Here is a 12,053-nt window from a genome sequence, read left to right on the forward strand (position 1 = left end):
TTCAAGTGTCTAAAAAAGCATTCAAGAATGAAAGGTTATCTATGGATAATCCAATTTCCTGTACGCCCTGGTGAGAATAGTGTCAAATAGCATTGAGGCTATGCTGTAGGACTAAGCGGTGGCCGTCCAGAAGGACAACGTCGTCCGCATAGGCCAACCGAATTATGTGAGTATTACCTATTTTTGTGGAAAATTGGCTATCTTGTTGACAGAATTTATCATCTCTGCCATGTATGAATCAAAAAGGAAGATGGCTAAAACACACTTTTGTTTTAGTCCTACCTTAGATATTTCTTTATAATGAAGGCCTTCAATATTTAATTAGTACAGGCCGGATCAGTGTGTAAAATAAGAATACTTTTTAACAAATCTTTATCCAAGTCCTATGCAGTTTAGTTCAGAGTTTACCCTCATGAACCCTCTGAAAGGCAGCAGAATATTCTAAAAAAAAGACATCAAATATGGGTCTGTTAGATGTGCTAACTGCCTAAGCTTTTAGCATATTTATTGTGATGCCATTGCATACATTATGCATGCCCTTATGAAATCCTACTTAAAATGTCTATAGAATATTTTGCGAGCAGCTCTGCCAGGCAGTTTCCTTGAAATAAAGGAGGCAAAGATCTTGCTGGAAACATCCTGCAATCCTATTAATCTATAACAAGGGGGGTTGTCCTACCCTCTATGGATCTTGGGGGTGCACGGGTTAGATTCCGTGCACACTGGTTTTAGACCCTAATGGGTGCCTGTGCAGTTTGGGCAACTGTTGAAGGAGGCAGCATCGTTGCTGCTGTCAAACAGATATCTCTAATGTACTATTGATGTACAAAAATCCAATTCTTTTACACACAATTGCAGCTTTTTATTAATTAGCTGATACTTATTTTCTTTGTGCGAAGCATTTTAGTACATTTTTTGCATATAACAGTTTATAATGTACGTTGTGGAACACAGAAGCATAGTTCGACATTCACTATGACATCAATGTGGAAAAAAATGGTCAAAATCAAAGGCATGGAAGCTGAAACATTCATTTATATAATTTGACTAACAGTTTGTTTGTGAAGATGTTTCATGCCACTGAGTGTGCAGAACACAGGGTAAAAGTTCAGATGTAGGAGACGTTGGAGATCAGTCTCCTATGCCCGGCTATAGTCTGACCTCATATTTGGTCTACGTCTGGGTTTGATGTTAGGAGTTGAAATTTGCAGCACAGGTTGGGAACCCGAAACTATTTTCGGAAAAACCAGTGCTGATGACGTTTCGGCAGAATAGATGGTAGCCTTCTTCTGGGGCCAAAGAGAGTCAGGAAACTCTTGAGAAACAGAAAAGGTGGAAAGAGTGCATAAGAGAGTACAGTTAAAACAGCTGCTAGTAGCTGGTCAGGATCAATATGTAGCATAAAATGCTAAAAGACAAATCCTAAAAAAGGAAGTTCCAGTGACATAATCCACTCACCACTGGTCGTGCGTCCAGTTGGAGCAGATGAACCCAAAGGGTTTCAACGTGGGGTGGTTGGAAGGGCAGAGGTCGCCGATGTGGGCGTTGGAATTGTGGATCGCTGGGGTGCCGGTGGGTGGTATATTAATCCATAACAGCGTGGATCTTCACTATTCTCCCTTTTAAAAGTCTGAATTAATAAGGATTTAGTCCATGCCAATGGAAATTCTCACCAAACAATAGACCTCATTACAAGTTTGGCAGTATTTCATCATTAAATTTGCTGAAACACCACACACTCGATTTATGTTACCGCCTGTCATGCCACTTACCTGGGGTGCGGGGCGCGTCTGCAGGTCCCGGCGCGCCCCGTCCTGGCGCATCTACCCCTGATACAGGTTGGGGGGACCTCGGTCATCTGCGGCTCTTGCCGCTTCCGGGTTTTCCCATTCGCGTGGTTCACGCATGCGCGGGAGGCCGTGTTTTGCCCTCCGCGCATGCGCCGTCCACAGAGCGCTCGGGAAGTCACAAGCTTGCTTCCCAAGCCTCGTTTTGGGCGCGTCAGCACCCGGGTACAGCACGGCTTGCGTTCCAAGCCTCCCGGGTGCTGCCTGCCCTATATTAAGGGCCAGTTTGCTTGACCAAACCGCGTCTCAACGCGGTTTGTTTCCTGGTCGCGTCCTCGCCTGTGTTACTCTTGAGTAGCACCTTGTCAGCTTTTCCAGCCTTTTTTTATCCTTGTCCTTCCTTGCTGGTGTTTCCTTCCCTTGTCAGCCCTTGGGGGAATTCTTGCCCCATTCCTTCCTTGCCAGTAGGTTCCCTGGGCCTTCTCCTTCCCAGCTCCCTTCCTGCCTTCCAGTTCTTTTTTCCTTGTTCTTCCCCAGGGTTCCTTGTCCCTCCTGCCTCCTTGCCTGTTGGTTCTGTGCCTTGCCTCCTGCCTTCTCTGGAGTTACTCTGCCTACTCTTCCTTTCTACTGCACCTGCCAACGTCAGTTCACTTCATCGGTCTACTGCTACTTCTTGGAGCTTTGCTGTTGTATCCTGCTGTGGATTTTCCATCCAGTCAAGACCCGCCTTCCCTGTCAGTGCTTGCACATTCCCGACGTCACGCAAATCAGGGAAGTGCGCATCCGTGGCGTTAGGAGCTGGTTCAACACTGACCTTGTTTGATTTCAGGGTGGGTGTTGCGCTGGTTCCTCGCGTTACACATTCAGCAACCATCAGTCGGACAGCCTGGCTACTTCACCACGACCATCAACTGGAAGTTCAGGTACTCAGCGCCCACGAGATGCTTTTCTTAACAGATTGAGACGCCTGCCTTCTGATTTCGAGATGGATGAAGCCCAGGAACTACAGGAAGAGATGCAGGCCCTTCGAGCCGAGATGACTGCGCTCCGTCAAGAGAACATTGGTCTAAGACAGATGGTGGCACAAGGTACCGGGGCTACACCTCAGGTCGAAGGTGCAATGGCTCATACCGCACCTATCAAGTTCGATGGAGATTCGAGATGTGTGGCCGAGTTTTGTAACCATTGTAGAATACACTTCCTCTTCAGGTCCTCCTATTTCAACTCAGACAAAGCCAAGATTGGGTATGTTCTGGGTAATTTGACTGGGAACGCAGTTGCTTGGGCAACCCCCTTGGTGGCTGCCAATAGTCCCATTCTCAACAACTTTGCAGCCTTCGAAAAAGCGTTTCTAGAGGTTTTTCAATCACCCAATCTGGCTTCTGCGGCACAAAATCAATTGATGGACCTCAAGCAAGGAGCCATGGACATAATAGCCTACATTGGTCGCTTCAGACAATTGGCCACCGATTCCCAATGGCCTGAAGTAACCCAAAAGACTCTATTTCGTCGGGGATTGAGAGAAGAATATAAGGATGAATTATTACACATTCCAGAGCCCGATACCCTTCAGCAACTCGTGGAACAGGTTTTGCGGATTGACCACAGACTGGCAGAACGAAGAGGAGAGAGACGTCGACCTGAGAGGCTGTTTCCTAGACCAGCAAACACGTCTACCGGGATTCCTGGGTCTTCGGACTCCGGTCCAGAACCCATGCAGTTGGGTGCAGTGAGGGGTCCGTTATCAGAAGCTGAACAGAAACGCCGATGAAGTCTAAGATTATGGGCCTCATCATAACTTGGGCGGTAACGGTAACGCTATTAGCGCGGGCGGTATTAGCCCTACCGCCGAACTCCCCGGCGCTAATAGTGCCGGATCACGAGTTCGATGGTAATGTAAGTCCCCATTCCCCACTGAGCCCATTCGGGAATGCCCCATTCCCCATTGGGCTCAATGGGGAATTTTCGCACTAATACCGCCGGCGGTAATAGCGCGAATTTTCGGCAGATTTCCCCCCAGCTCAGAGCTGGGGCAAAATCCGCCGAAGCCCTGATTCGGCGGACCCTTGAATCTGGTGGTAATAGCGCTACCACCGGATTTAAGGGTTACCGCCGAAGTCGTGATGAGGCCCTATGTCTGTACTGTGGAGCCGCTGGGCATTACTTGAGTACCTGTCCTTTACACCCCCAAAGGAAGTCGGAAAAACTAGAAGACCTGTCGTCTATAGGAAAGGCAACGACAGGTCACCCTTCACTTTCAGTCCTTTCCCGCTCCTGCTCCTTGCTTCAGCCCATGCAACCTGCTGTCTTGTTAGTTCTGGAGATCAAACTTACATGGTTAGACAAAGAGGTGGATGTTCTTGGCTTATTGGACTGTGGAGCTTCTGGTAACTACATCGATGAAACCTTCGCAGCAAGTCATGGTATACCTTTGTTTTCCCGGAAGAATGTTCTGCCCGTGGAGGTGATTGATGGAACTCCTTTATCCTCGGGGCCAATACGTCAACATACCATGGGTCTATTTATCCAGATCAAGGAACATGGTGAAAGAATCGCTCTGGACGTCATCAAATCACCTTCATATTCAGTAGTTTTGGGTTTACCGTGGCTTCTATGCCACAATCCAACTATTGATTGGGAAGCACGCACTTTGGTTTTTGCTTCCGCTCATTGCCTCCGGAATTGTTGCTTGCCTGGCAGGCCTCTGAACATCATCACTTCCACACCTCTTACAGGAAGCAATAGTCCACCTGGTCTTTGCTCATTGTTGCCAATCCCTCAAGTGTATGACGATTTTCAGATGGTGTTTTCCGAGCCAGGGGATATACCTCTACCACCTCACAGAACAGTCGATTGCTCCATTGATTTGATACCAGGTTCGGTGATACCTCATGGGAAGGTGTACGCCTTGTCCTTAACCGAGAAACAGGTCTTACAGGAATATCTGGCTGACTGCATCAAGAATGGATACATAGCACCTTCGAAATCCCCTGCTGGTTTTCCTTTATTCTTTGTGAAGAAGAAGGAAGGTACTTTACGTCCTTGTATAGATTACCGCCAATTGAACGACATCACGCGAACAGACAGGTACCCACTACCCTTGATCCGGAATATCATGGAATCACTTCGAACAGCTCAAGTCTTCACCAAGTTAGATCTCCGTGGAGCCTCTCATCTGATCCGGATAAAGGAAGGCGATGAATGGAAGACGGCCTTCAAGACTCCATTCGGGCATTACGAATATCGGGTAATGCCATTCGGTTTGTGTAATGCCCCGGCCGTCTTCCAGCGCTTTATGGACTACATTTTTAGTGACCTGATTGGCATCTCAGTTTGGGTGTATCTGGATGATATCCTCATTTTCTCTGTTACCCAGGAACAACATGTGGGACATGTCCGAGAGGTGCTTCGACGGTTGTCCCAGAATCAACTGTACGCAAAAGCAGAGAAGTGCTCTTTTCACAAGGAAAGCATGGAGTTTTTGGGCTATGTGATCAGTGGATCAGGCATCTCCATGGATCCCGCTAAGGTACAAGTCATTCAGGACTGGAACCAACCTCTCGATCTGAAGTCCCTGCAATGGTTTTTAGGGTTCGCCAATTTCTATCGACAGTTCATACCCCATTTCTCACAGCTAACGGCTCCTTTAACTCGACTAACCAGCAGCAAAGTACCTTTTCTTTGGGATTCACAGGCCACCATGGCCTTCGACACCTTGAAGAAAGCCTTCAGCACAGCACCCATTCTGCGTCACCCCAATGACGAGATACCATACATCGTAGAGGCAGACGCTTCCGACTTCGCTGTTGGTGCTGTTCTCCTGCAGAAGCAATCCGAATTCGGCATGGAACATCCTGTGGCTTATTTCTCCCGCAAACTCACTCCTAGTGAATGGAACTATGCCGTTATTGAGAAGGAGCTGTCGGCCATAAAAGCAGCATTTGAAGAATGGAGGCATCATCTTCTCGGGGGACGGCATTCGGTGGAAGTTCGTACTGACCATCACAATTTACAGTATTTACGTTCTCTTCAGTGCCGTACCTCTCGCCAAACCCGATGGGCCTTCTTTTTCTCTCACTACGACTTCCACATAACTTACATTCCCTGTGCTCAGAACTTGAAAGCTGATGCCTTATCCCGTTCTTTGGAAGGAGACGTTAAGAGCGACTGTAGTGACAGGCCACTAATCTCTCCGAAGCATTTTCTACTTACGCTCTCACCTCATCTCCAGACGATTGTAAAGGACACCATAACAGATCCAGCTCGGGCAAGCCTCTTGAAACAACCACCGATCACTGAACGCAATGGGTTGCTTTTTTATCGGAACAGATTATATATTCCCACAGTCTCTCTTCGGACTCTTGTACTTTACGGGTTCCATGATTCCCGAGTTGGTGGACATCGTGGCATAAAGGCCACCCAAGAACTAGTATCCAGGCAATTCTGGTGGCCAGGTTGGGCCGAAGAAATTGAGCGGTATGTCAAGAGCTGTCCTGTGTGTGCCCAGACCAAGATCCCAAGGAGAAGACCATTGGGGTTACTTCATCCCACAGAGATACCTCCCTACCCATGGCATACCATTGCCGCAGATTCCATCGTTGACCTTCCTCCATCTGATGGATGTACCTGCATCATGGTGGTTGTAGACTGTTTCACCAAGACTGCCCATTTTGTCCCATTTCCCAGGATACCCACGGCATCCCAGATGGCTTTGACATTCTTCCTGGAAATTTACAGGCTACATGGATTACCGGAAAAGATCATATCCGATCGTGGATCCCAGTTTCTGTCCTCTATCTGGCGTCAGTTGTGTAATCATCTCGGCATTCACAGAGCCCTGAGTTCGGGTTATCATCCACACACTAACGGCCAGACTGAGAGAACTAATCAAACTTTGGAACACTACCTCCGGTGCTTTGCTAATGCCACTCAGACCAATTGGAGAACACATCTGGTTCTTGCTGAAGCCTCTTATAACAATGCAGAACATTCCGCTACCGGACTCAGTCTGTTTTACTGTTCTCCTGGTCAACATTCCAGATTGGTACCTTTTCGTCCTGTACCACCCAGTGCAGTTCCATCTGCTGATCATCTGGTCGTCACCATCCAGAAGCAACACTCGTTGGCACGCAGTACTCTTGCTGAGACACTGGTGCGCATGAAACAACAGGCTGATAAAGGGCGCACTCCTGAACCAGTTTTCCAGGTGGGAGATTTAGTCTGGTTGTCCTCTAAGAATCTGCCAGTGCGTAATCTATCTACCAAACTAGCTCCCCGTTATTTTGGCCCATTCAAGGTTACTAAGCGTTTGTCCTCTGTAGCATATCGCCTGCAATTGCCACAGTCCGGGCGGGTTCATCCTGTCTTCCATGTCTCCCTTTTGAAACCTTATGTGGTTGACACATTCCAGCGATCTTTTTCCCGTCCTGCCTCTGTTGATGTCCGTGGAGTGCCCGAATTTGAAGTACAGGAGATCTGTGATTCGCGCATATGACTGGGAGTACTTCAGTACTTGGTGGACTGGAAGAGTTACCCTGCCTGTGATTGCACTTGGGAACCACGCAGTTATGTGCACGCTCCCCGTCTAGTTCGCGATTTCTATCTCCGATTCCCTTGGAAACCTGGGGCCCCTGGCCTTTCTGGGAGGGGACATAGTGTCATGCCACTTACCTGGGGTGCGGGGCGCGTCTGCAGGTCCCGGCGTGCCCCGTCCTGGTGCATCTACCCCCAATACAGGTTGGGGGGACCTCGGTCATCTGCGGCTCTTGCTGCTTCCGGGATTTCCCATTCGCGTGGTTCACGCATGCGCGGGAGGCCGTGTTTCGCCCTCTGCGCATGGGCCGTCCACAGTGCGCTCGGGAAGTCACAAGCTCGCTTCCCAAGCCTCTTTTTGAGCCCGTCAGCACCCGGGGACAGCGCGGCTTGCGTTCCAAGCCTCCCGGGTGCTGCCTGCCCTATATTAAGGGCCAGTTTGCTTGACCAAACCGCGTCTCAACACGGTTTGTTTCCTGATCGCGTCCTCGCCTGTGTTACTCTTGAGTAGCACCTTGTCAGCTTTTCCAGCCTTTTGATCCTTGTCCTTCCTTGCTGGTGTTTCCTTCCCTTGTCAGCCCTTGGGGGAATCCTTGCCCCATTCCTTCCTTGCCAGTAGGTTCCCTGGGCCTTCTCCTTCCTAGCTCCCTTCCTGCCTTCCAGTTCTTTTTTCCTTGTTCTGCCCCAGGGTTCCTTGTCCCTCCTGCCTCCTTGCCTGTTGGTTCTGTGCCTTGCCTCCTGCCTTCTCTGGAGTTACTCTGCCTACTCTTCCTTTCTACTGCACCTGCCAACGTCAGTTCACTTCATCGGTCTACTGCTACTTCTTGGAGCTTTGCTGTTGTATCCTGCTGTGGATTTTCCATCCAGTCAAGACCCGCCTTCCCTGTCAGTGCTTGCACTGTCCCGACATCACGCAAATCAGGGAAGTGCGCATCCATGGCATTGGGAGCTGGTTCACCACTGACCTTGTTTGATTTCAGGGTGGGTGTTGCGCTGGTTCCTCGCGTTACACATTCAGCAACCATCAGTCGGACAGCCTGGCTACTTCACCACGACCATCAACTGAAAGTTCAGGTACTCAGCGCCCACAAGACGCTTTTCTTAACACCGCCGCATGGTCCTATGGATTTACTGCAGGATTAAAAATGGTGATAGGGGGGTGTGAAATCAACTCTCTGCTCCCCCTTTGGCCAAAATTCAGCTGCTTATGTCTGGTCATAAATTATTAATTGTTCTTAGACCTTTTAGATTCTAGATTTTTGGCAACATTAGTTCACACTTCTCCTGCATGTTGGTCTCTAAACTTGTTTTGAAGAAAACGTGAGAGGCAGAAATTAGTGAATACACACATAATTGTTTATAGCTTGTGAGCTTAACATTTCTTGATATAAAAAGAGGGTGATCAAACAACAATCAATGGTAAGGCTCATTTTCCTTTTGGATCAGGTACATTTGCCTTTTCTTACCCCAGTATTTCACCATTTTACATTATAAGACTCCATTCATGTAGGAGCTCAGCCCACATCTGTCCAATCTCAGTTTTGAGTTTTTTGTTTCAACACTTCATCAGGGATTACATCATAAATTGCTGCATTGTCATACTCTTCTTTGTGACTTAAATCTGGGCATTTTGCGTTCAAATCCACTGCCAGGAGAAAATCAAGGAATAATTCTTCCCAGATTCAAATAGCAGTGCCAAGTTGCTCTGTAGGAGTTTTATTGCCTTGTTATCCGGAGGATTATAGACATTCACAATGAGAAATTCATCTTGGTTAATAGCACAAGGATAAAAGAGCCGCCATCATGTAATCACATCTGCTTTGCATTTCCAATATTTTCACCTCTATGTAATTTATTTCCACAATAATTAGCCCCCTTAGGACAGTCTATAGGGCCAGTTTTAGCTGTCTGCTGCAAGCATTTGCACCCATTTACAGTGTGTCAATCAGCCACACTTCCTGTAATATAATATCATGCCAGCTCATGAACTCTTTAGAGACCTTTTAGATAGGAACCTTGTAGACCTCTTAGTGTTTCAGGAAAGCAGGCAGAAGTTGTGTGGTGGTTCTTTAGGTATGTTGCATTTGGAGAGGCTACTGCCGTCTTTCTATCACCCCCTATTTCCTAATTCTGTTGTGCCCTATTTAGACTAATTTTGGACAGATAGACATCCTCTCCCATAATGAGAAACACCTCAATTTCGGCAAACATGATCTTAAATAGTCCTGGTGTTTTTAAATGAAGTTTAACTTGTGCTAAAATCTTGTGATTCGGGAATTCTACTTTACTATGCCATGCAAGGTCAAAACCCTCATACCGACAGTAAAGGAATCACCAGTTGACCATGATTTTATTTGGCAATTATGTTTTGTCTGCTAACTTGATCTTAGCAATATATTGTAACTTGGACAATGGCCACCTATCAGGCCATCCAAAGAAATCTTCTTCAACTTGACAACCATCCTCAACCTTGCATCCCATCTCCTCCCTGATCAAACTCTTGTACTTGGAATGTTCAATTCCCATAGTGGTATCATGCTCCAAGGGCTGCTTGCCTTGTGGCTATTTTTATTTAATTATTGCTTCATTTTATTTGATTTCACTGGGGTCACCCCCCTTGTTCCATTTCTTTTTTCATACAGAATCTTAAATATTGACCGCCTGACCCAAGAGCCTTCTTGAACTATGTTTTATTTGTTGGAACCCTGTTCCTCGATTCCACTTCAAATAAACCCTACATATCTATATATATATAAAACAAAGTCATGTTTGCTTGTGGGTATGTATATGGCATTGATATTGGGGACGTAACTCCTCATGAACGTTGAGGTCTGGTGTCATAAATTGTGTATGGAATATTCTTTATTTCATTGCTGAATGAATGCAACTATTTCTAGCTTGATAGGTCATCCCGTTCCCGAGATAATTAATTTTGGGGTTTTTCTGCATTATGTTTTGTGGTGTTCCGCGCGCCATCTACTGGTAATTTGTAGAAAGTGCTCATCATCGCTAAACTGGTCTTGCATTTTTTTCTCACATTTATTTAGAAGAGAGTAGCCTTAGCGGCACCGTTGTTACCGGACCGGCAGATTACAGGTTTGCAGGCCAGATGCCCTCCTGCCCGCCAGGTCTGACCTGCACCCGCAGGAACGGCACCCACTCGCAGACTTTGACATCCTCCCCATTCCTATTGAGTCCCATGGGACTCGAATGGGAATGGGGATTTACATTTCCCGGCTTCACGTATCGCCGGCGCTGTAATTTCCCAGTGATTCCCTAAAGCCAGGCACCTGGAAAAAGAAAACACAACTCCGGCGGCAGCCTGCCGTTTTTACCGGCACGGCTACCACCGGAGTTGTAATGAAGCCATTAGTGTGTCTTTCTTTTCATTGATTTTTTTGCAATAAACTCGATAGATGTTAATTTCACTAATTAATTGAACACCACATTTTTATTTACCTCCTATTTAAATTCTCACATGAATATCATATTTTTATACTTACTCCGATTATTTGCAGTGTGTGTTTAGCACCTAAAATGGCCACCACTGCTAATAACACTGGAAATAATCAGAGTAAGCATACAAATATGATATTCATAAGAGAATTTAAATCGGAGATAAATTAAAATTTGGTGTTTAATTAATTAGTGAATTTAACATTTATCACGTTTTTCCTTTGTGGCAAATAACAATATGTATTCCTCTTTTTAGGTGGACTATGAAAAGAAATCTGCGAATGGACATCCCGGGCGAAGCCGGGTACTTAAGCTAGTTGTGAATAAGAGGGTGTTTATTTTCTATTTTATGATCTCCTTCCTCTCTTTGTGCTTCTTTTTTCACACATTTCTGATGTTGTTTGTTCTTTGCCAAACACTGCGTTTTCATTGCCTGATTTCTTAATTGAACTGCATCATCCCTTCTTTTTATGGTCTGCGTCTTGTTGCCCACAACCTTGTTTGCCAAGTCTTGAGTCATTTGCAAGCCATCTCATACTAGCTCCCTGAATAACACTTGAATCACTATCATTCTCCATCACAGCATCCAGCACCATTTGTGGGGAGTCTGGAGGATGCGGTTGGCTTTCTTCTATATGTCTGGAAAGTCTTTTTGAGAAATCAGACTTTTCTTTTGCCGCCTGGATAGGGTGTTGTGTCTTATCTGCTCTGACATTAGCAGCTCTGATATTCACTGCTTCAAACTTGCGGCTCAAGTCTTTTCCATGCTACTAGTGTCAGTTAGGCAACAGTCCATGTCCGGGGTTGGGTTGGAGGGGACAGGAATGGGTATGTAGGGGACAGGGAAGAGATGGAGCTTGGGCGGGGAACTGAAACCAGGGAACTGGAAGACCTGACATGGAACAGACATGAAAGGTGGGTGAGGGACACAACATAGGGTGAAGGGAGGATCCCCCTTCTAAGGAAGAGCGTGGCGAAGAGGTGAGGAAGGACCTCCCCTTCGAACGTAATGGAGGCTGAAGGCATGGATCTCCAAGGGCCACAAGAGATCCCGCATTAGCGACACATGCAATAAGTGAAGCACAACAACATCTATGTTGCAAAGACATGAAGCCCCAGTTTGGTATTGTTCACCTCATCAATTTGCCTTCTTTCATTTGGTCACAATCCTGATGATGAACAAAATTATTAAGAGCTTAATATTGAAGGTTTATACCTCTCAGCAGTTTGCTGTGAGACTTAACCTCCAGTGCTACTTTGTCATACAGACAAACGATT

Source organism: Ambystoma mexicanum, chromosome 9 (genome assembly GCF_040938575.1).
Source record: "Ambystoma mexicanum isolate Mex_15411 chromosome 9, UKY_AmexF1_1, whole genome shotgun sequence".
In the NCBI taxonomy this organism is placed as follows: Eukaryota; Metazoa; Chordata; class Amphibia; order Caudata; family Ambystomatidae; genus Ambystoma; species Ambystoma mexicanum.